The sequence below is a fragment of the Coloeus monedula genome, assembly GCF_965178545.1.
Source record: "Coloeus monedula genome assembly, chromosome: 2".
In the NCBI taxonomy this organism is placed as follows: Eukaryota; Metazoa; Chordata; class Aves; order Passeriformes; family Corvidae; genus Coloeus; species Coloeus monedula.
The window spans coordinates 102783142-102809687 of NC_138782.1; the positions used below are offsets into that span (position 1 = coordinate 102783142).

The 26546-nt window shown below is 37.7% G+C and overlaps 1 long non-coding RNA gene across 1 annotated transcript; it reads left to right on the top strand.

Moving 5' to 3' along the window:
- The first annotated feature begins 742 nt into the window (after positions 1–742).
- On the top strand, positions 743–24597 carry LOC309585886. Its single transcript, XR_014227333.1, has 3 exons — positions 743–858; positions 6737–6817; positions 24434–24597. It is a non-coding gene; the product is annotated as an uncharacterized lncRNA (long non-coding RNA).
- Positions 24598–26546: the final 1949 nt, after the last annotated feature.

Here is a 26546-nt window from a genome sequence, read left to right on the forward strand (position 1 = left end):
TTACCATAAAATGCCACTGATATCACTGCATTTTGAGGTCATTGCACAAGGCAGAATAAAATGGAAGGCTGATAAAACTTCTCTTTGCAATGTGAGGCTTGGATATTATGTTTAAAGGGTAATATGTTCTGCAAAAATGTGAGTTCAGTGTGTCTGTAAGTAGTTCACTGGCTACATTATTGAGAACCGAGTGACTCCACAGATGTAATCTTACTACTACTATGGGTCCTCATTTTTTGCACTTGTATTTTAGGCATTTTAAAAAAACCAAACCCATCACCTGTATTTCTGCACTTAGTAGAAACTGAATGATCTCACTCACAGTGATTATTGTGAGATTCTCAAAAAATCTTTCACCTTAATGAAAGATCAAAGGAAAAGCTGAGATTATAACCCATGGTTTTCACCATCATCTTTGACAAAAGGTTTCAATCTCAGTCACCAATCATTATATATCAACTGCATGAGACTAGTTTGGCAGTATTCTCCCCTCTTTAGTTGCAGCTTTATATATTATTTCCTTTTTTTTGTGTAGTTTCTAAAAGGAGGAGTGGTTGTTTAGAAAGTTTCAATTACATTTTCTTTTATGAAAAATTAATTGCAGAAAATTCTTTGATGTGCTCAATTTGTCTCATGAATGAGTTCCAAATGTTAAAATGTGAGTAGATGTATACATGACAAGAAAGAAAAACATATGATCATAACACCTTGTTCTTTTTTATTTTTTCCTTTTTTTTGTCCTAGGGTCTAGAGAGATTTTCCTTAGGATTTCTCATGAGTGGAGATGTGAAAACAGCTTCTGGTCTTCAAAGTTCACCAGCATTTTGTATTCTGTAGTTGTGCTTTTCACATGAGGAGGTAATTCTAGCTAAATCACTTAAGCTCACCAGATTAAGCATTTTGTACAGTATAAATTTTTCTGAGTTTGAACACATTCACAGAGCAATTCTGGATCAAAAATTGGTGTCTAATATGGTTTATTTTGCTTGAACAAATAAAATAATAATAATGGTCCTTTACTGTAAATCTAGTTCAAGGATTTTGTCTCTTACTACAAAAATACATATACTGCAACTGAAATATCCAAATATAATGCTGACCATCTCCTGCTCTTGTTACATAGAAATTTTAGTCCTAACCAGGGCTCTTTATTTTATTAATTCTCTGTCTGATTAATTTTTTACTCTGTTGACTGTCAACCAGTGCTAGCAGAAGAATTTAGGTTCCATTAGACAGGATTCTGAGAAGGGAGTCCTATTGTGAGAGCAAATGCTTTTCTCTTGGGAGCTCTGGTTACAGAAGGACCTGAAAAGGACCTCCTGGAGGCTGGGTCTGGAGAGGGGGGCAGTGAGTGATGGCTGGCTTTTTTCCACACAGTTTGCAAAATGAAATAGCCTAGAAATCAGTTTTTCTGCATGGGCAGCTATACTCTGACAGGATTTGGAAAAACATGCTGTTTTTCTCTCTGAAGGAATAGGTACTATCAGAGCATAAACAAATATACTTTTCCATCAAAAGTACCTATACTGAAGCTTTGAGTTCAGCTGAGCTTCTCAAACCCTTAGCAAAACTTTCTGAATACTGATTTGGAATAGAAATGATTTCTCATATGCGTTGTATTTATGCCTCTTTGCTAAGTGGCAAAAGCTTTCACAACAGTTTTTTGCTCACACAAAATATTAGCAGTGTGTCTACACCCATCTTTGCTTGCAGACTTGAGTAACAGTATATTGAAAATGAGGACTTCACTATTTATCCCTTGTCTTCTGTTCATCTCCTGTCTTACAAGTCTCATTTCTCAGACCAGAAAGCAGAAAAAACATATAATGACCAAGATAACTAATCATGCAATCAAGTGGCAAGCAGTCCATAGCTCAGACATAAACAGCCTACATGCTTAACACAGGGAAATTCAGCCAATGGCTAGCTATCATAACTCAGTTTTGTTAAAATCAAAATTGTATTACCCTTCTTCTTCCTTTCTACAGTATCCTGTAATTCTTGTAATAAATCCTTACTTATGCAATCTTTTCCTGCCACACTTCAGTTTCCTTACTTGTACAGCTCATGGACATCATTATTCCCTGCTATTTTTCTGATAGAAAACCAATTTAAAACAGCTCCACCTTGGTTTGGGGGTAAAGATTCAAGGCCATGTCTCATTAGACAGAAAGGCAAGACCAGATGCCCTTACATGTCAGGGCCATACCAGTTGTTTGATTAGGTGCACATGGCTGACACTGTGATGGACTGGAACTAGGGCAAGGACTTCTGTTAGACCCTGATTTATTTCTGACTCTGTTGGTACCCAAAATGATGCACACTGGCATGCTTAAAGAGCAATATTTGTTTCAAGTGAAGACATAAATAGTTTAAAATTAATAAGAGAATTTGTGGGGTTTTTAACCATCTTTGAGTGCTATGTTGTGTGCTACTATGGAAAACAGTGCAGAGATTGGGGAAGCTTAAAGGGAGGATGAAGACATCAGCACTAAACGAACACACTGATCAAGCCCTTGCAAATTGACTGGGAGAAGCAGAAAGCTCCATGGCTGAAAGAGCATTTGGATTCATGAACAAACAGCATCCGCTGAATTTTGCTGCATTCAGAAAACAAAGTTTCTTGAATTCTTGAAAGCAAGTAATAGTACATGCAAGCTACCGTAACCCATGATCACTCCATGATCAATTTCTCTTCCTAATGACGCTAAAATTGCTACTCAGGATAAAACATCATAATGGTATTATCATGAAATACCAGCCTCTGTTATGAATGAAACAGTCCCTGCCACCCCCAAAAAAACCTAACAAAACAAACCACAAAAACAACCAACAAACCAACCAACCAGCCAGACAATCAAACAAAAAACCCCACCCCAAACCCAAATAAATAAAAAAAAATAATAAAAAAAAAAAAAAAGGGAAAAAAAAGAAAAGCAGATGCTGAAGTAAAGCACATGTACTAAATGAAATAACATCTCTCTAAATAATACTTTATTTTAGACTGATGTGCTTGGGCCTAGCCTTCAAAATGGACTATCTTGAGCAATTTCATGCATTTTCTCAGCTAATCTCACATCACCAATATCAAGCTTGTCATATTGATTTTAAAGGGGAGGCAAAAAAAAGTGGGAAGGTAGTTTGCCTTTATCAACCTGAACACGGTTGCCAGGCAACTTGATGACCTGGCTTGGGATGGATTGTTACAGTGATCTGACTAAATACCCCCAAAACACCCAAGAATTTGTAAAGAAAATATAGCAAAGCTGATTTATTTCTGCAATAATAAGTATTAAATTTCCGGTTTGCCTCTATAAAGAAAAATATATACAAGGTCTTATATAAGGCAAATAGTACTCTCAGTGTCAATTAAAAATGGATAATTATATAAAAGAGAAAGAATGGTCTATTTGACACTGAAAACTCTGACTTGATATTGTTTCAATTTAGCGTGTTAAAAATTAAATATATAATTAATTTAGTATAGCCTTCTTTTTACAAATGTGGACTGTTTCTTAGATTTACAAATATTTCTTACACATGCTATTCCAGAAGGCTGAGTAGGAGAGATGTGTGCAGGTTAAGGTAAGAAGTTTTAAAGAATATTTTTGAAATGCTGACTTATTTGAAATTATTTTTCTTCATTTTCCTTCACGTAACCCTTTGTATTTTCAGACTGGCATTTTAAATTAGTTCCATCAGGTATATAACATCATTGCTAATACTATTTTTTTGTTATAGTCAGAGCCTGCTTTCAACCAATTTTTAACTTTGCCAAATACTAAACATATTGATACTAGGTGAAAACATGTTTTTTTCCTGAAACATTGGCTGAAATGGAAAAGACAAGAGGCAATAGGCAGAAACTGATACACAGGGAGATCCACCTAAATATGAAGAACTTCTTTACTGTTGGTGTGACCAAGCACTGGGACAGACAGCCCAGAGAGGCTGTGGAGTCTCCCTCACTGAAGATGTTCAAGAACTGCCTGGACACAACCCTGTGCAGTGTGCTCCAGGATGGCCCTGCTTGAGCAGGGAGGTTGGACCAGATGACCCACTGTGGTCCCTTCCAACCTGACCCATTCTGTGATTCTGTGAAATGACCCAACCATTGTCTCATACATCTATCATATCAACAGTGTTTGAATTTCTGTTTGTACCAAGTGCAAACAGAAGGAAAACACTCAGCCCTTTTTCTAATAACTTCTTGTTCTGAGGCACTTGATGTTTTCTTAGTTTCCAGTAAGTCATGAGAAGGCAACTCTGAAATTATATTTCAGTGTGAAGGGTACTGCACTTCTTATACTGACAGATGTTTCTTGCCAAGAGACACACATAACAGATGAAAATATAGAATTTGTGAATTATTTGAAGCTGAAGAGTATGCTTTGCAATTCCATTATTTTATAGAGGCCTTGATAAGATTATGGTTAGTTTGGGAAAGAAAACACTTTTAGAAAGCACATTGAAGGATGCAAAATTTACTGGTGCTAAATGCAGATATTGCCATGTAAGAGCATTCCAGACAGAAGCTTCCCCTGAGCAACTTTTATATAAGCTTTTTACAGTCAGAAATGTATGAAAAATGATTTTCTGCAGAAAGACATATGGAGTTCAGAATGATAATTCATGAAATGAAACAAAACCAGTATATGCAAATGCACATCCTGAGGAAAAAAACCCCAGACTTTGAAATTAGGTGAAAGTATCATAATGGGCTGTATTGCTTTGCAGTAATTCTTATTTCTGGTGTTAGCAGGCACTGGAAAACTGTGCTTGAACTCAGCAGGTGATTCTTCACTAGGGAAGACCAGTGGATAACATTCTATGAATTTATGGATGAGGCACTAGTCTTAGAAGTATCAAAATTTCTATAAATAGAAAATAATGTGAATGGGTATGCTGACTTGGTGTCACTAGATCTCAATAAGACTTAGTGTGTTTTGTTTCATTTTGGGTTGCTCCAGAACAAAGCAGATAAAGATGAAGATTAAAATTAAGCACTTTAGTTGAGGGTGAATAGGTTTAATGTAAGAACTGTAACAAAGAACTGTTTTGGGTAGACCTCAGTGGGCTGTACTGAAAAGGAACTATCAGAAAACAGAGGTTCTACAGAGAAAGATTCTGGGGCTAATGCCTGTTAATATTGCAGAAGTGACTAAAGCAATGCTGCAGGGAAGGCTTCACCCACTGCTTGAAGGAAAGATCATGGTCAAAATGATGGCCTGCTCTTTGTGCTTGGTGCAATCTGATGGACCATCCCAAAAAAACAGAGATTGACCACCTTGTGAGCTAGTAAAAGGTAAATGTGGTGAAATGTTTCTGGAGAAAATTGAGAAGTCAAACTTTTGCAGACAAAGTACAAGAAAAAATTCCATTTCTAATATTGAGAGAGAGAAAAATGAAATTAAATAAAACAAAACAATCAAACAAAACCCAAAAATTATAAAATTGGTCCTGAAAATTAAGAAATTTCATAATTACAACATATTCACAATTTTCAGCAACTTTTCAAAAAGAGTGCTGGGGACCAAAATAATTTCAAGATGAAGATTGGGAAGTGTGTGCAAATGAAACACTATAGGGGTTTTGATGTTCAAAATAAAATCTTAAAGATGAGACTTTCTGATATAATTGAAAAGAATTTAAAAGGAATGTAGTAAACACTCATAGACTTATATTTATCCTGAAAAAATATTTTAGTCATATTTTGAAATAACTATATACTTTACATCATATGTAAGAAAATGAAGAAAAGCAAAGAAAATAATATTTTTCTCTCTCCCCATAAGTTAATTTCCTTCCTCAGAAGCAGTGAGAATTAGTCACAAGACTATGTGCTGTGTGGAGTGCTCTGAAGTGCATCGCAATAGTGGGAAACTCACATTTAGCTGGTGTGTCCTTCAGGGGCTCACTGTTGAAATGATTGCCAGGTGCTGGAGCTGGAAGTTTTTTCCCAAGGTCAGAGTCTTAGGAACCACTTTGTTTCCTCAGTACCATGGGCTGTAGTTCATATGTTCAATCACATCTGATGTTCTTCAGTGGCGTACTGTGAGATTTTTCAACTTTTGTTATTCGCTACATAAGTTTGTAAATGTGGTGGATGATGCTTGTCTGTTGTGGCAAAGGAAAAGGAAAGTTTATTGTAAGGGGTCTTACATAATAAGGATCTGAACTGTGTGGTTTATATAGCTTTTTTTTTTAAAGCACTTCGTTTGTGTTGCTGGATGGGCATGAGTTGAGATGGGTTTATTGTCCCTGTGTGAGTGACTGAGCACTGGAACAGATTGCCCAGAGAGGCTGTGGAGTCTTCCTCACTGGAGATATTCAAGAGCTGTCTGGATGCAATCCTGTGCAATGTGCTCTAGGATAGCCCTATTTAAGCAGGGAGGAGACACCTTACCCATTCTGTGATTCCCTTCCAACCTTACCCATTCTGTGATTCTGTGATTATCAAGGTGGACGTCATTCATCAAGAAATGTCTGTATACAGCATAGACAGTTTCCTGGAGTAGTTATTCCTCAACCTATTAAAAGCCTGAAAGGTTTTTAGTATGACTTGGAGTAGAGATTTCCCTTTTTCAATTTTGTCTATGTTAGGAAGTAGAAATCATAAAGGTCAACCAAATAATTTCAGGTTCTTTGTGGAAATTACTTCTTTTCATCATTCCTGTGGAGTGTTCAATAACAATCTGGCATTTGCTTAACAAGACAACATCTTTTCTGTTCACAGGTCTTTTTTCAGAAATTAACAGTCTACAAAAGATAATGAGCTCAGTGAATCTTATTAACACAAGTTACAGCTGACTGACAAGTAAGTATATGGCTGTCATGTAATGTAATCATGGTGTTATAATTCAATTAGCTATTGATTTTAGGAACCCATACTATATTCTAACTGCTGCAGAAAAAAAACATTCAATATTTGTAGAGTTTTATAATTTATACAAATTATATCAGTCCCAGACATTATTGACCTCAGATATTATAGAAATGTATGTATTTTGTGTTTAATACAAGTGCTGTTTGTTTTTATGTATTACTATTCATGCATTGGCTATGGGCTATACTGAAGTTTCTTCTACTCAATCAAACTGATTTTACTTGGAAATAAAGTGGGGATTATTTGCTATTTATTTAACACCTACGTAGATCTGATGCTTTATCATTTGGTACTTGTGCAGTCATTTGTACCTATGCAAAATGAATATGAAACAGGCATGAAGCCTGATTTTCCAAACCATTGATTTATCTACCCCTTTGGACTAGAGTAGATGACTGCACAAATGGCAAAGTGTGTTGCTCTCAGGCATGAAGAGTCATGAGTCCAATTACAAATGTTAGGCTGAATTGCCAGATGCACTACTACTTCAGTGAGTCTCAGGCCACCCTAATACTTCTTTTACACCAGGGTCTTGGGAAGGGGAAGCTGACAGAGAATTTCTCCCATTTTCTCAGCTATGGCTTCATTAATTTCTCATTGATGGTAGTAGTCAAGCAATCAGACTGGTGGAGCCATTGGTGCTTTGCTCCCCCCAGTCTTGCTGGTAGCTGTTTTAACAGGGAGAAACATAGAAAGGTAGATAAAGCTGTGTTTAGTTTTTTGCATCAGAGGTAGGCAGTATAATAGACTTGATTCGTTCTGAGGAGGGAAATAAAGAAACAGCTAGGCCACTACATACTCCTTGCACCCTGGCCTAACATTTTAAAAAGAAACAGTAGCTGTTGCTTATTATATGATGGGTCTTGATCCCATATTAGCAATTGTATATTTTCAAAAATATCTACTGTAATGATTACTTTAAAGCCCTAATCAGTAACATTTCTCTACTGAGTTTACTAATTATGTTTAGGCAGGAGCAGTGAGTTGAGAATGCACTCATAAGAAGGTGTAAATGTATTGATTATTTTCACTTGATTAGATCAACCCACTCTATTTAAAGTAAAAAAGTCTGGTGTGCAGGTAGGTCTTCAAGAACCATGTCATTTTGAACTTGTGTGCCAGAAGTCCAATTTCAGATATAGGTGCTTGATTCCTAGTTTTCTGATGTGGTCCATCAGCTAGTTCTTGCACCAGTGAGTGCAGTCACCAGAGCTCTCCTACAGCAGTCTTCCTGACTGCTGGTGTTTGTAGTATGCCAGGGGCAAAAGATTTCAGACCCACTTCTTATGTTGCAAAGGATACACTTTCTTAAAAGTTACTGAGGCCTTTCTTGACTTGCTTGGATTTCAGCTCATGCTGCATTCAAATTAACTGTATGTATTTTACTTTAGAATGTATTTTTCTAATAGTGTGGAAATCCTGTACTCTTAACCTGGTTACATGAGAAGCTTCCAAACCTCAGGGTCTTTTACTTGACAGATTTATCAATCTACTTAAATGACTGTGGCTTGCAACTTTGACTATATGGCAGTTATACTAACAGCCTGAAAAGTCCAGCAAATAATATAAGTAATTCAAGGCAAGAGCCTTTTATGACTATGCCACATAATTTACATGTGCAGAATAGTATATTAAAATGACTTAAAAAAAGAAAAGCCATTTCAGAGAATTACTTTTTAATGTCATTGTTTACCTCATTTCTTGTTCCAATATGGCTCAAGCCCAGGCAATTTTCTTTGTCTCTGGCACTGCCACAAGACACAGGCGGGAAGTTAAATGCAATAAGCAGTCTGCCTACTTTTGGGAAAGTAATGCATTATCCCATTCTCACAAATGGGCACCTATCACCAGCCCCTGTGTATAACCATTTTAATATATGTGGCATCTTGGCTGAAGAATGCTTCTCATACGTAGTCTTAACAGAAACAGTTCTTCAGCATGACTCAATTCTGCTCTTTTCTGAATTCTTTTCTAAGGGATCTATTCCTATAACAGATGAAATCTGTACAAGTAGGGAAGCCTTCTACAGTTTTCATTTTGCTAGTGTGACTGACACTGAAGAATTGGTGGCAGGGGTGTCTGTTATGTCCCATAAAATCCTCATGGGATGCCTGCTAACCATATTGACAAATTGCTAGCCTTGAAGTCATTTTGCTGCAAGTTTGTTCCCTAAGATACATGTATAAAAGCAGGTAGGACATCTCTGTAGCTTTTACTGTTTTACTGCAAGTTGCTTGTAGAGCTTTTCATTGATACTGTCTATGGAGGGCTGTGATTCTTTGGTGGAAGAAAAGTGAATAAGAAAAGGATACATTTTGCCATTAGCAAGATGACATGTTTATCTCTGTTTACTCTGATTTTTGAGTAATAATGAGATATATACATCTTTATTAAATTGTTCCATTTTATTTAATATATGACTCCAGCCACAACAAGTAAAATAACACTATAGAGTGTAAATAAATACAAAAGCTGCTTTTTAGAACAGTAGAGTGCAGAAATATCCTCCCACCACATGCAATGGCCCTACAACATTGTCAGCCTGCAGTCAGTCAAAACCAATGTTATTACACAGATAGTCAAATCTTGTTGAAAGTAAATTCTATTTAAGGTATTAATAATGACCCAGAATTATTATAATTATAATATAGGAAAAATCTCTGATGAAATAAAGCTCTCTAATTCTTGATACACCTTGATTTTATGTGTCCCTGACTTAATTAAAAAACTAAAAATCTCACTGCTGGTTGCTGAGAACTGTAGTCTCAGAGACGGCCAGGCATTGCAACAGCCCTCGCTCACGGAATACCTCGTCTGCTGCTTCAGTTACTACCCAGGCTCTCAGCACAACCTGGCTGCTTCTGAAGGGGATCTTCATGTACCAGTTCCCTGAAAAGGGACCTGAGTTAATCAGGAATGGAGAAGCAAAAGAGCAAAGTTTATATTGGCAGGCAAGACGCACTTATGGCCAAGCCAGCAAGATGAACAGGCAGCCCTGTGACTTGCCTTGAACTCTATTGACTTGACATGTTTGCAGACAGCTTCAAGCCCATGAGCTTGGACTTCCCTACACTGGAAGAGCAGATGTGGACCTTTTTCAGTCTGTGTGCACTTCAGCACGTCTCTGTATGGGAGCATTCAAGGTCAGGAGTGCATTGTCCAGGATGTGACGCAATTTTGTACACAGACAGAAGCACAGGTCCTTGAAGCATCATTTTGGGAGACAGCTGAGGCATTCTTGCTCTCATGTGGATTCACCTAAACATTAATAGGATGATGTTTAACATCCTTAACTAAGAAGGCAGAATGGAGACATGAAAACTCAATAAAAACAAGTAAGTGTCTCCCCAGGCATGTTTTATTTGCAGGAGAATCACCTCAAACCTTTTGGCACAGAAGGCAAATTCTGTGAGACCATGATTTAACTAAACCTGATAAATCTAGTATGTCAATGGAGGTTCTCAGGGGGGACTGCCCTTTGTATGTGATGGCCCTGCAAAGCTTGTTCCTCAGCAACATGTGGCACAGCCGTGCGAAAGATGTGGCCACATGTTAGGATGCCAGTTGGTGGGGATGGAGTCCCTGCAAGGAAATATTGCTGCTCCCTGCATCTCTCATTCTGGGCAAGTGTTCTCCTATAGGTAAAAGTCCTAGTTGTAAAGATTTACAGTTTCTTCTCATGACAAATACTTTCAAGGTACCATGGTATTTTGTGAGTTATGAGGTTCTGCTACCTGGGAAAGAAAAAGGTCAAGATTTGAATGCTGATATTAAAATAATTAGAGCTAAACAACTTCTTGCCTGAATGTGATGTGTTGTGGGCATACTATTCCAAAGAGCCCAAGAAACATAAGAGAGCAGCCCCAGGCAATGCTGCAAGGGGCACATATGTTATTGCAGAGATTTAAAAAACAAAGCTGACAAGCAGACTTGCCTGAATTGGTTGGATTGGTGTTTGCTCAGAGTTGTCACTAATTCAATTCAGATTTTCTGTGTAATACGAGTGCTTAATTTCAAAAGAAATAGGGTGGAAAAAGTGTGTGCAATCCTCAGGAGATTCTGATTGCAAAAGGCATGGTTGGAGCTGATTAGCCTGTTTACCCTGTCAGTTTTCACACATAGACAGATAGGCAGTCTTGTGTATTTCCTCAAGCAGATTCTGGAGAAGGCTGAGGAAGGAAACGAAATCCAGTTTCAATTCCATTTTTTACTCACCCCCTTGTTGTAATCAGGGATAATGCTTTAGCTGGAGATCTCTTACAAGTGGGAGGAAATGGCTAATTTTTGGGACTATCATTGTAGCAGATCAGTAGTTCCTGAATTTACTCCCTCGCTTTTGTTTCCAAGGAGTGAGATTTGTTAATCAGTTGCTAATAGTGCAAAACTCACTTGCTTTTTCTTTCAAGTATTTACTTCTGGGCCAAAAGGGAACTAATTTCTTCACTGTGTTTTAAGTTACTTAACATCATTTACATTACTTACAAGGTCTTTTTTCCCCTTTCATACTTGCAGAGTTTTTCTATGTAATAACAGGAATAGAAGTCTTCCTTTCTAAATGGTTCCCTGTGCTCCCATGGTTAGAAGTCACAGCTGCTTCCCTGGGCAGTCCTGTGGTCTCTTCTCCAGCCTTAGATGTTTCCATAAGCATATTTGTATTATTGGTGTTCTTTAACTGAAAGAGGATTTTTATTTCCTTATTTTTCTATCCCTATTTCTTTCTCTTGAGGAAAAGGGCATCTCAAATGTGAGAAACTTTGAGTTTTGAATTTGGTTCAACCTATCACATGGTTCCAGGGATCCAAAGATGTTGTAGGGAGAACTGCGTCAACTCTGAGAGATTTCCACAATTTGGTCTGATCTTCTTGACAGTACCTAGGAGAATTTTAGGAATACAACATTTAGGGTCCTTAAGTTCTGGCCGGAGTAGAATTAATTTTCATCACAGTGGCTGGTATGGGGCTATGTTTTGGATTTGTGCTGAGCACAGGGTTGATAATAGAGAGATGTTCTTGTTATTGCTGATCAGGGCCTACACTGGACCAGGGCCTTTTCTGCTTTTCATTCTGCCATGTTGGTGAGGAAGGGTGGGAGGAGTTACAGCAGGGACAGTTGACCCTAATGATGAAAGGAATATTCCAGACCATGTGACATCATGCTCAGTTCATAAAATGAGGAGAAAAAGGAGGAAGGGGGGGACATTCAGAGTGATGGTGTTTGTCTTCCCAAGTCACCCTTTCTGTGATGGGGCCCCTCTCTCCTGGAGATAGCTGAACACCTGCCTGTCCTTGGGAAGCAGTGAATTCATTCCTTGTTTTGCTTTGCTTATGTGTGCAGCTTTTGCTTTCTCTGTTGAACTGTCTTTATCTCAACTCACAAGTTTTCTACCTTTTACCTTTCTGATTCTCTCCCTGGATCCTGCTGGTGGGGGAGTGAGCGAATGCCTGTGTGGTACTTGGCTGCTGGCTGGGGTTAAACCATGACATGAGGATGGGTAAAAAATGATGTTTGCTTTCATTCTGTTAATAATTGGTAAATAGTGGTAGAGATATTACATGTAGGGTACATGTCACCAAGTTTCAGACATTAAACATTTAGGTGTCAGGTCTAAGCTATTTTTAATAAGTTTCTACTCTAAGTTACAGAGATGGGTACCTTCAGACAAGAGATTTTTTACCTCCTCTCAGGATACTTCTTTCATTCTCTCACTGCATCTTACTGGGCTCTAGGAAGGAAAACTTTGCCTTAAACAAAACATGAATGAAGAATTTGGAATGATAGAAAAAGCCATCAGTAGGAAAACACAGCAGACCAAAGAATCAAGCCTGTTAGCTGGGAGATCTTCAGACATTTCACAAAAGTAAAACAGAATGTCAGAGCAAGCACAAAGCCAGTAGGCTAAAAGAACAGCCAGTTCTGATTACACTAGACTGTTCTGGCACAGTAGAAAGGCTTGGTAGATGGCATAAACAAAATTTACTCGTACAGGAAGGACCTTTTATCCCTGTTTGTTTCAGATTTCTTCCAACTTGAATGGAAGTGCAATAAAACTGAAAACTTGGAAAAAATGTGTTTTTTAATGAGAGTTTATTTTATGCACTTGCTACATATTAAAGAAAAGGATTGCATTTTTTTTCCAAAAACAAATCAGTCCAAGAAAATTTTGGTGCCTCGAACTGATAGCTTAGAACAAATTGGCATCTACAGATGTCTTGTTGCCTGTGTAATGCATAAGCACCCTTTCAGAATGGTATTTACTTAAGCATAAAAAGTACCCATTCTAGAAATAACATTGTTATGCAAGTAGTGTCGTGCCCAAGTTTTCAAAGTAGCAATGCAATAAATTTTATGAGTTATTTATGTCAGTGGTAGTATTTGGAAAATATCTCATTTCTAAGCAAAGAAGTTTAGGGCTAGGTCTGTAGTATGGGGACACTCTCACAGCACAAGGAGCACCTTGGGGGGAACTCCGAAATTTTGATTTGTAGGTGCCTGCTTGCACCAGAACCTTCCAGTGTGGTTGTCTGTCTCCTAGAGATTGGATTATGGGATTATTTATGTGTCTCTGAAAGTGACATAAAGCCACTTCCTCTGTAGGGAAATACCTAGCTTGAGTATAACCAACGTGCAGGCATTGTCAGCTAGTGGGTAGGAACAACTTCAGCTATGGGAGAACTATCAACTTTTCCTAGTGTTTTGGTAGCAGACTGGGGGCTGCAGGGAAGATCGCTTTTCATTCTGGGTTATTTTGTTGATCTCTGCAATTATGGCTGGTGAAAGTAGGATAAGGCAGTGGTTCTATCCAAGCTCTTCCAGAACAGGCGTTTCCAAGTTTGGGTGACAGGACACCACTTAATCTGTTGTGCCAGATGATGTAGCATTTACATGGAATAAAGTAACTTGTAAAACAGTAGTTCTAAAAGATCAGTTTGCAAACCATTTTGTAAGAGTAGGGGAACAATGTATAATTCATAATGCTCACTTTTATTTTAGGCCACATTGGAAGAAAAGAACAGACAAAATCCAGACAGGAATGCGTGTATTCATGCTGAAATACCACTGTACCTGTAATCACAGCCTTGTGTATCATATAGGTTTGAGAGAAATATATTTTCTAAATTCTGATTGCAGAGCTGCTTTGGACTTTTAAAAGCAATAAGGGCAAAGGCACATTCTGGTTCACAGCTAGCTAGCTTAAGGATGTGCCAAATGCCTTCTGATCATCCTTTCCGGGACAAAACAAATTCTGAGCATCTGCAAATGTGTACATCTGAGGTATTTTGGGAAATTACGAGTAAAAGAGGAAAATGCAATTGGTTTTGGAGTTCAAACTCCTCAGACTTTAAATGGCTGTACTTCATGTTAGGATTTTCATACATCTCCTTTCCATTTTAGTTATCAATGTCTTTTCTGGTTTAAATTCTTAATTGTTTTGTCCCAGCATCTTTGTTTGAGATCTGAGACGCTGCAACCAAATTATTTTAAGTTCTGTGACTGTATTGAGCAGTTAACTGTACTAGGCAGTTTTGCTAAATAACCTGTGCAGTTTACAATGAAATATTGTTGTATGGAATATATCTGTGCTGCACATCTAATTGGAAATGCCCAGACTAGCTGTTTGTTCAGTTTTGTTCAGTATCCTCAAAAGGTACAGAAGATGCTGACACATGATGTTCAAATACTTTCCCATAGGCAGAGGATGGCAGTCGTCTCAGTATTCCCAGTATGACATACATTTACAATTCCCTTACATCATTCCTCCAAAGGTTCCACACAGCACTGCTGACAGGTAATGAGACTCTTTGAATATGATCTTTTGCATTTCAGTATTATCACTGCTTTCTAATAACTAAAAATGGGGAATAGCAAGTACAGATAATTTTTAATCATGTTCCAAAACATTCAGAAAATAATCTTGTCAGAAACTTCAGCCTGCCACTACAGATGCCTTTAATTTTTCTGGTCACTCGGGGTTTCAGACATAAGTGTAACTGACATTTTCTCAATTGAGAACAAAAGTACTTAGCAGTTTTGTGACTTTAGTTTGTTACTATAGTGTCATCAGGTTTTTCAGAGCCTCTTTCTTTTCACTGTGCTTTTCAAATAAATAAGAAGGGACCAGAATTTGGATCTTTCGGAAGCCTGTAAGCTTGAGAAGACAAACAAAGCAGGCCCAGCAGGTGTAAAAGGGTTCATGCACACTTTGCAGTCCTATATGTAATTACAAAATATTTGGGATCTCAGTAAATACAGTCTGACCCACCCATGATACTGGTTTGTCTGTGGCCCATGCAGCCAGCAGAGCAGTCTGCTTTTTTGCTCTTCATCTGACAGTTTTGGTGGGACCACTGAGACCATGCCTAATTCAACCAATTTTATTGCACACCTAAAATGGCACAAAACAGATGAGATGAAAAGGGGAGGAAGCTAGAGCTGGCCTTTCCAACCCAGTAACTCAGACATTTGTACACACAGAGGTCCAGGCTCCCGCTGAGGTCTGTGCTCAAAGGGAGTGGCAGTCTGAAGGCACTGTCTCACAGCCAAACAAGATATTGCCATTTTGACACTTAGTGGAACGTGGTGAGGTACATCACACCCTGTGCAAGACAGAGACTTTCACTAGGTTCCTGTGGGTATTAGTAATGCAGTCCTTTCCTAAATAAATGTTGAGGTTGTTGAGCTGCTTTTTCTTTCAAAAGAATTTGTCACACCATATTTTCATTGCATATTTTTCCTCTTTAAGCAATGAACATTGCTGTCCTTGAAGGCACATGCAATCCATAATCTAAAGATTTGTAGGAGGAGCATTACTGAAATGTCATCTCCCATTTGCAGATGCTGTGGCCACAGTAAAATCTAGTTTGAATCTGGACTTTTTAAGATGCTACAATGTTATCAAACGTTTCAAAAGGCTTGATAGGGTCTGAAACAGGTTTATCTAACTGCCTGGCAAGTGTCTGATGTTATCTAGAACTGTAAGATTCAGTCCAAACGATCCAATTTTTCTGTTCTTTTCTAAGGAAAAAATAATTTACAATCATTTCCTAGAAAGGAAGAAGAAGTAAGGACAAATGTAGTTTCTTCCATGAGCAACCTAGATACTACTGTTGTCCTGGACACAGCAGTTCAAAGAAACTGTGTTACTGAAGAGATGTGTGTCTTCTAAGTGTCTAAAGAAGTTTATGTGCAGTTTAATAGGATCAATACTAGCAGCATTAGCACTGATACTTAAATGGGAGCTCTGATCCAGCCTTAAGCTCTGTGAGTCCTGAAGACAATACTTATTACAGCAACATAAGTATCATCTTCAATGCCATTAAAATTAAATATGAGTGCACATCAATTTCAGTGTCAGGAGACATACTGTAAAGATCAACAATAATTCTAGCTGCAGATCTCTCTGGAAGCCCATAAAGCTTGAATACCATAGTATGAGCTATACAGAATTTAGAGCTGTTTGAGTAGTACTTACAGATATAGAATGCTGTTATTTTTGTCTTTCCATTTTATAGAGCATTCCTGCAATTTAGCTATTTGTTATAGTGAAGTGTATCTCATCATTGTGCACAAATGAGAATACTTGAAAAGTCTTTAACACTCTTATTTGTGATCTGAAGCCAGGCATCTCAGACATCTCTGTGTCATGTGAATGTTTTCAAATTAGTTGTGAAATTGTGCAGTTCTGTGAATACTGAAAAATTCAGAACTGGTGTAGATGAACTGAAATGTTAACATGACTAAAGAGTGAGATTAACTGTCAGGTCCTGACTATTTTGTGCCACTACAGTGGTGCAAGGAAACAGTAAGTCTGTGCTCTCTGTTGTGCTCTGACTGGTCAATAACTGCTTTATGACATCAGGCTATCACACAGTAGATGAAGAGTATTCATGAATTTGTCTGAAACTTTCAAAATTATTCTTTCTTGCCTTCATCCAGCTTTGAAGGAAATATATTAACTGCATCCAGAATATAGTAAAACTAACAGAGTTTCTAGTGCTGAAGCAATAATTCTTTTATTAAAAGTCTGGCAATAGTTCTTACCTAAAAGTGGTACTCAAAGTGTGCACTTAGGCTCGTTAGGGGACTAATGCTGTGGGAAGTTGCTGCAAGTCAGCTGGTTTGCAGGAGCTGCCTGTGCTCTGTCTTATTGTAAACACTTCTGAATCTGAGCCCTCAAATCTTTCATAGAAATCTTACCATCGTTCAGGGCCTTCCAGGCATTGTTCCTACAGTCCTTCCAACATGGCCTCCAGCATGGGTCCATCCCCAGCAGAGATCTCTGGAAAAGCCCATCATTCTACCCTCCTTCTTTCCTTAAGAACAACATTCCTTCATGTGCTGAGGAATGCAGATAGAGCTGGCCCTGACAGCATTTCCAGTTTCATTTCCCTAATTTTGTGTTCTTTTGCACCAACTCTTTTGTTTTCTGTTGATATTTAGGTGTAAGATTAATTCCTAAAAAGGTTGTGTTTTCACAAGATCACTAATTCTGCCAGACTTCTGCTTTTGCAGACTGCTTTTGCAGGTGGCACTCCTAAGAAAGAAACATCTTGACCAAGTGAAATGGGCTTTAAGCATAAGTGCTCCTTAAGGTCATTTGTAGCAAGCCTTATTATGCTATAGGAATGAAGAAGGGTTAAACCTGTGGGCTAAAAAGGGCCTGGAAGGTCTGTGGATAGTGGTAAGGATCTTGATGAACTCAGGAATCATGTTACTGGAACAGGAAGATGGGATGCTGCAGATTTGAAGGAGGGCAGTGCTTTTGGCAAAGGTGTAAGTCCCTGGGATGATAGTTATTTTAGAGTGGACCCATAACATGAAGCATAGAAGGTCTGGCATGGGAAAGGTTTTGGAAGATAAGGTAATGATTAAGGAGATCTTTGAAAGAAAAATGGAAAATTTAGTGTAGAGACTTCATACAGGCAAAAGCAGAGTCTGGGGACGCTAGGAGAGGACCAGAGAGCTTAGCTCCAGCTAAGTGACTTTATTTTTCAGGCAACCTATGGACAGGAAACAGAGGTTCTGGATTACCAGGAGCTTGCCATCACTATGTTGTGAGCAATGTATCAGTTTAAAGCTGGGGACATACTCATTGACTGGTATTCCTCTCTTCTGTTTCCAGTTAAGTGATTTGCTACACTCCCACCACAGTGTAATCCAGTAATTCAGCTCAGAAAGCAAGAAATGCAACACAAATGTCTTTGATATTGGTTCCAAGGCAGTGTTTAGATGAGGAAGGACCCCTAATGTGGTTCAGAGTTAAGCCAGATTGTCAGATTTGTCATTGTTCAGTGAGGAACTGAAAGGAGTTGGTGGCAAACTCAATAGTAATTCAGAACAGCTCTGCTCACAAGTACAGCTTAATACTGGCTGCACTGTTTGTTTTGTCCTAGGTATGGTTTTTCAAGTATCTTTTGTTTATTTGTCTTTTAGCTGTTAGTAACCTGTATTGTTACTAATAGGAAGACGGGAAAAATACCTCAAAGGCCCTGGGTGGGCTGGAAAGCTAAAAGTGGAAGGTTCTTCTTTCGTGTGTCTTATCCACCTCTTTGTGCTGTAATAGGACTTGCTTGGCTTTTTGGCATGGCCAGGACATGCCAGCACTAACACAGTGTCAGGAGATCTCTGCAGGTGGTTTCTGCAAACCAGACTGGATTTGGAGAGGATTCAGAGTACTTATCATGTATGGTGTGGAAAAAAAATCCCTTGTCTACAGGGAATACTTTGGCAAATACCTTCTCAAGGAGAGTCCATTACCAGAGTGAAGTAGCTGTTTCCATGGATAGCCTTCTATCATATTAGAGGTGGTGATTGGGGAATTAATCTTTTACACATGCAAACATGAAAAATGTCTGCAAGATCAGTATGTAAATAAATAGCATTTATTTATCTCTTTTCCATCAGCCCATTTATTCACCCTTCTTATATTAATGAAGCATCAGTACATGGGAAAACCCCAGTGAAACTTTCTAAGGCAGTAACATTCTTGCACTAAGGATCACTGAAACAATTTCTTGAGCACCAGCCTCCGAACTACCCCACAAAGCTGCATCCTTCTGGAGTTCTAATGAGTAAATGTTTATTTGTCCATTTCTAGTGTTACATACAGTGTAACTCCAGATATTATAATGTCATATCATGGGGGAATGACAAAAACTCTTTCTAAGGACCTGGAAGCAGATTTCCCTAAACATGTCTCACAGCAGCTAAGCAAATTAAATTAATAATATTCATGCTGACACTAGGTGAAATGAAAAGTATTTTACTGCATTCTAGAGACAGAGATTTAACTTTGGCTGCAGAAGTTAGTTTATTACCAAAAGTGTGTGTGTCACTGATGAGAGGTTTAACAAGGCTAGCAAATGAGAAGTGCAAGTTGTATTCTGTACAGGGTTTTGCTCAGAGAGGTTTGACATCTCTGCTGATGTCAGCTGCCATGGTAGACCCTTGTCATTTGTGCAGAAAAACAACACCTCATTACAAAGGGTATAATTTTTTCCATTCTCTTTTAATCTCACTACGCTCTCACAGTCTAACTGAATGGCACTTTTTTCAAAACATGCTGAATTGTGCTGATTTGGGATCATACATCAATGCAACTAGAACAAGGTTGAAACTAACAGCTAAAATATTTTCATACATAATCAGAGAAGTAACATGAAACCTGGGAAAGGACCTTATGAACAGGAAGGGGTAGCTACTGCCTCTTTTACAGTGAGTGAAATGGCACTGACATAATATAATATGTGTGCCCAATTTATAAATTTTAAATTCTTGGAATGTAGATCTCTGCAAAACAGTGGCTTTTCTTTATTTAGCTTGGTAAAAAAATATTTTATTTTCTCTCAAAATGTTGTACATTAAGAACATAGAATATAGAATATTAGTGATATTAGTGAAGATTATTGCAGAACCTGAGGGAATTTTCCCAATTTTATTGAGTTTGCAGGGTTGTCAACTTGCAATAGGACAGTAATAACAGCCCACTTCTAATGGTATTCCTTAAAATCTTTTCCAGTCTGGGGTAAGGACAACTTTTTGAAGACTGGTTTCCTTAGCAGTTCTGTGACCACCAATTTGCGTGTTTTGCAAGATTCCCAGTAAAGTACTAGTCACGCTGTGAAGCTAGACATTTCAGAAAGTCATGCAGGTTGTTAACACTGAAGGATGGAAATAATTATTTTTCTAGTTTGAGGGAAGTTTATATTTCACAAGAAAACATTAAAAGGAAATCCAGCTGTTAGAGACTCCTAAGCAAGTTCACTCTACTTATTAGGAAAATTGATAACTTCATTTTACCTGCTTCTGATTTAATTATGAAAGGTGGTGAATCTGCAAATCGGGAACTGTTGAGCTGTGGTCACCAGTCTTGGAGCAGCAGAGTATGTGTTTGTGGATATTGCAATGCTGTTGAGCTGAGCTCACAGCAAAGGGGACAGGACAGGGACAGCATGTTTGAGGATGATGGCTACATGACAAGATGAGTCGTGCTTCCCAAATTATATATGAAGAAGATTAAAAAAGAGAATTAGATTTTTTCTTCATAATGGATGACAGGTTTTAGTGGTTCCAGTTGCAGCTTTAAACGAGGAAAACAACTGGTCTTTGAGCTGAAAGTATCTTCAGTATCATGATGTCCTTCTTGTCTAAGTATTCCCCCATGTGCACAGTTGTCCTGGTTGATCCCATTTCCTGTTCTAGTCATCTTCTCCTTAAGTAGTACTGGGGCAGTTAAAGCAATTGTACAGAGTAATTTGTATTGCTACCTGAGCCATGAACATTCACAATTTAAGAGCTCTGGGCTTTCCCTGGTTAGTGCTTGCTGTGGGCTGATAGACAAACCTCACCATATATATCCGCACACTGGGGAGCAACAGCAACGGTTAAAGGTTATAGAGAGACAGAAGAAAAACATACCTGAAGGAGAAGTAGGATTAGGAGAGAGTGAAAATATTAAATAGGGCTAAATTGAGGGAAGAGGTACACTGTAAATATTTGAGGCAGAACAGGGAGATGTAAATATAGGTATATGCTTTTCTGCTGCTCTCCCTGGATCCTGACAGCAGCACAGCATGATTTCAGCCATCCACATAAACCTCCCTTCCAGTCACTCCATTAATCACTTGCTGCTGCTGCTGTGTGTGAAACATGGAGTGAGAAGGGTGCTCTTGTTAGCATGTAACCATCCTTCATTTCAGTTCACAATGCCAGTCACATGCATTAGTCTGAACCAGCAACACTTTAAACCTCAAGGAAAAAAGCATGAGTCAGAAAAAAGAAAGAAAAAGGGTTTCTGAGGACAGTGGAGGAATATAATAGCTGAAGTATTGCTTGCAGAAAGGACATAAAGCAGGGAGAAACCTCAAATTTCTCTGCAAAATGGAGCAATCTATTCAAACATTTTCTGCTGAAGTCTGCATAGAATTAATCAAGATGCGAGTTGCTTTTTTTTTTTTTTTTAACCAAACTTGAGCATTACTGAGAGACACAATAAGGCCTAAGAGCTCTTTATTTGTGGAACACTGTCTTTTCATGCAGGTGGCTGAGTCTTGCAGGTATCTACAACTGAGATGTGGCCAGGTTTCCTGTATGAGAGGGAGAAGTCTAATATTTGAATATTAAAAGTTGTAAAGAACAGAACTAGATGTGGCAGCTTAGGAGTACAAAGGTCTTGCACTCTTCCACGAATCAATTCTCATTGTCTTGATGTCATCTGCATTAAAATTTGTAAAACTGCTGTGTTGTATATGGCATGGACAGCTGTGTATGTTGTACTGACATAAGCAAATGTCAGTTGGTTGGTGCTTTCTCCTGTTGCAGTTGTGCCAATTTATGACATCGTGATTGGTCTCTCTGTTATGAAAGAAAAAATAGTATCCAGAAAACTGGTATATGTTTCCAGTTGGGAAAAATATTATTGTTTAAAAAAAATATGTTAAATATTAAATGGCCATTTTATTTTCCCATCATATAATATATGAACCTCTGAGTACCTTTTCTGCATATAAATTTTTTTTTGTTCAAAACACCAGTCCATTTCGTTTATTCTGCACTTGACTATTAACTAAGTGATTGCTAAAGCTGATTGACTGAACTGAATCAGGTACCTCTAAAGCCCCAAAACATCTGTGATTTTTCCTTTGATAGTGAAATTTGTACACTACTAACACATATGCCTCTGAGTTGAAGCATGCTAAAGGAGTTTGAGTAATTAAAGGTAGTTAAATTCTTTTTTTTTCCAGTGAAAATAAAATATAAAACTTTAAAAAAATCACGTCTTCTAATAGCCTGAATTACCTTTTCACTGAGGATGCTTTATATAATTCTGGCAGTGTATAGTGATTTTAGGTTGGATTCAATTTATGTCTATTTTAAAGACAAGCATCTCTCTGCTTAAATGCAGATGAGAATTTTGTCCAATACAGTATATATTTTGAATTTTGAACTTACAAATGTATCTGGTGAGAAGCACCAAGTCTCAGATGGTCATGCCTCCATGACTTCATAGTTTCACTTGACGATTTATTATTTCTGTCTCTGAACTACAGACATTGGTCATCTGTCAGTATCTCACCAAGCAAAGTGATGCTAAAACACACAATAAAAAATAATGAAACTATCACAAAGACCTTCCACAATAGTTGAACACAAGGTCCTGAAAGGAAAACGCCTAATTTCCTTGTAGTTTTTTATGCAAAATTGTAACATATCCAAGGTCCCTTTGAGTCCAAGGGAGCTTTTGCTTTTGTTTCAAGTCTTTCAAGCAACCCTTTAAGATTGTCATGTTTTGCTCCTAGTGTCTTGCCCTTTGAATTTAGTTTCATGGTCTGCATTCAATGATGTATTAGTAGAAGTTCAAATTTTTTGTTCTTTCTATCATCTTGTTAATAAAAGACTAAGTAGTTTACAATACATAAATATTTTAATTGATTTCAAAGGGATTTGTGGGTTCACAATTAGATAGTGAAGTTCATTTTTTAAATTCTAACAAGCTCCAAAACTGACCAAAATTAAGGTTGTTTGTTTGTTTGTTTGTTTGTTTTTCCATCAGCAGCTAATGATAGAGTCATGGTGTGGGATAGAAAAACAGCAATAAAATGAGGTCTGTGTTTACATGAATCAGTGTGTCAATATTCATGTTTACAATTCAGCAAAGTTGAGAAAATACCTCTCCTGACCCTGACACAACACATTGGCAGCTTTAGCATAAAATGTGCATTCTTGAGCCTGCAGGTGACCCTCACTGTGGAAGATCATGTAGTCACAACTACCCAGTAAAACCTGAGAACTGGTAAAATGGAGGATAAAATATAACTTCAGAAGAATATTCAAAGGAAGCCACTCTAAAGTCAAAATCCTCAAACTAGATTTAAGGTTTTGAAGTGAAGCAATTCACCTCAAATAGGAGCAAATAAAAGATACTTTAAAAGCATAGGATTAAAAAGTAGACATAAAAGAACAGTGATACTCTCTTTTCAAGTAATAGAACAAACTATATTATGAGCAGCATTTTGAAGTGTACATCAAACCGATTTTCTCCTCTTTATCCTTTTTAATCTCCACCAGATGCAGTTTCTTTAAATTCAAGTTTTACATTCCTAGCCATAACTTGTCTGAACACACGGAGAGAGCATTGAGAGACATTAGTGGCATTCTTTTTCTCTTTCTTTCTCTGTCATTCTATTTGTTACAGCTGCTGAAGGCTTATCTTCTTAAGTCACTCAGTTTTATAGACTTGGTTTGCTTTATTTTCATCTATGTTTTTGGGCTCCAAACAATTCCATGGCATTCTCCCATGGAATGTTTGCAGTGAAAAAGATGCACAGACACACAGAGATATATACTTATATAAAAGCATATGTAAATAAATGTGTGTATGCATATGTATGCATGTATATAAATGATCTCAGAGAAAATCTGACATGATTGTTACTGGTATGGTAGAAAAAAAGCTTTACAATTATATTTTAAAGCTTAATTGACAGAACATGGCATGATTGAATTCTCAGAATGGAAACGCTGCAGGAGGAAAAAAGGGTTTTCATTAAGACACACCAATACTCAGTAGCACTTTTTCTCAGTTGATCCCTCAGGGTCATAATTTTCTCAGGAATGATGAAATACAGTTTTCTTTCCCACAAACAGTTTAGGGTTTTTTTTCTTTCTTAAGAGATTGTCAGTAATGAGTTTCTCCTTTATTCTTTCCCTCTTCTCTCTTACACCTCATTTAATTGTGGATCAGGATGGATTTACCATTTTCACTGTTTCTTCTAATTAGAACTACATGTATGTGAAGCAAACTGATCTCTTACTAGGTGTTTTTTTTTTTTTCCCTGTGCAGGAAATACCCATGACTAACATCCTGCAGTAGCTGAGTCTATAAAATAGTTTTTATTCATTAAGGCAGAATGATATGTTTTAATGATGTTTAACAGAATCTTCACCATTTCAGCAGGTCTGTCTGCTGACCTTGTGCTGTAAACATAGGTTATATTACAAAGATTACAAAAGTTAGCAAAATTTATTTTTATTTTATTTTTCTTCCTGCAGGTAACAAACCTGACTGCCTGTTATTTGTTTTGGACCTGTTCAGCTGGATGGACAAGAGTAATTGCATTTTTAGACATTGTTAAATCCACAAAACATCAAGATGCAATGCATACAAAGCTGGAAACAACTCTCAGTGAGGAAACTCTAAATGGTAAATGGATAAGGATAAGGATAAATAGCACAAAATAAACCCTCATACATTTGGTTAATCAACTCTATTCCCCTTTTCCTCTCATCTTTCAAATTCACAGGCAAATGACATTTGCCTTTCCCCAGCATGCACCTCTCCTTTAAACCAGGGAGTTTGCCTGGGGCCATACCTATATATCTGATCCATGCATAATGAAGCATGAAGCTGCCAATTGTAGGGAGCGTCTGCTGTGTCAGAGACTGATAGGCATTTCATTTGCTGAACTCCCAAGGGCCCTCACGCTTCTCAGGTTTCATGTAGTATTTATTTTAGGCACTCACATTTCTCATCTGTGAACTTCACACCATATGTAGAATGAGTAACACAAGCTCTGCATGAAAAAGCTCTCCAGGTAGTTTTAAATGTAACTTGGTGGACTGGGGACATTATGGACTTGAAAAATAGGCTCGCATGAGAAATGGAGGAATATTGAGCTTTGTTCATACAACAGCTGTCTGAGTCTTTCACTGAATAAGAATGGCCTTATTCTAATAAAATGACTGCTCTACACTTCTACCACACAAATTGTTTTGTAGTGTGCACTGTGCAGATCTACATTTTTCACAAGTTATTGCTACTCTGCCACACTGTCTGCAAGGAAATGTTCATTTGCTGTTTCTAAAGTGCAGTTTTGTTGGGTCTGAGGCTCAGACAGTCAGGGTGAACTGATGGATAGCAAGCCCATATGCCATGCAGCTTTGAAATCTGAAGGCTGAATAACAATTCTGAAAAGATTGCTTTGGTTCTCAAAATCTGGCCATACAGAATTACTGAGGCAAATATATGTCTCTTGTTTATTTTTGTTGGTAGGGATCTAGAAAATATATCATATGAAATGCTCTCTTTTAGCATAACAGTGAAGGAGAATAATAGAGCGGGATAAAAGAAATGTCTGTTCTCCATTGGTATTTTTCTGAATAGGTGTTTCTAAGCATAGCAAAACCTTTGGCATTTGCTTCTTGGTTTGTAGGCAAGGTGATTATGACAGCCTTATGAAAAATCCTCACGTAAGTGTTCATAGGGGACAATCTATCTGGTGCAGCCTGATGATGTAGACTAGGCAGTAAAACTAACGTTCAGAAAAAACAGATCTGTTTGACTGCTTGGCAATCAAAGTGTGTTTCTGGGAGGAGACAAATACTATGTTCTTGATCAGGAATATTTAAATATGTGTGCAGTATGAAGCATTTCACTATTTCACTGGTTCTGATGGCAGATCACTCTTGTAGAAATCAATGTGCTCACAGGCTCATGCTGTGCTGAGGGAGCAGACCCTCTGCCAGTTCGAAGTGCTGTAATGAAGCAATGTCAATTTAAAACAGAAGCATTGTTACCCTGCACTTCCATCTTCATCTGTTTGCAACACTCTGCTTTCATGAGTGCTCAATGTCCAAACTTCCTGTGGCAATCAGCTTTCTCTATTTTGGCCTTTATTCAAGGCAATTCTGGGGGGTTTTATCATTAAAAAAAAAAAAAAAAAAAGAAAGAAGAAAAAAAGAAACAGCAACTTCAAAGCCCTTTTCTGTGAGTTTTGTATGTCATCTACAATGTGTAATAGGCAATGATGTGAATGAGACAGTTCACTACTATTAAGCTAATGAAATACAAAGTGTAAGTGGTTTCATTATGCCAGCAGCAATTCTTTTTTATATTTCATTGCAATACTTATTCCATAGTATGCTTTACAGTAGGAAATTCTATTGAAAATTTTTTCTTACTGAATTTGAGCGGAAAAAAGACATTGCAGAATTCTACTTCATGTATATATAATCTTCAAAACAAAGTGAATGAATAGAGTTGCCTTCATGGAATTAGGGTATTACAATAATGAACGCAATCATGTTGTGAAAGGCTTTTTATATTGGTCAGACTCACATGAGAGTGCAGCAAGATTTGTTTGGCAAGCAGCATTTTGGTAATCTC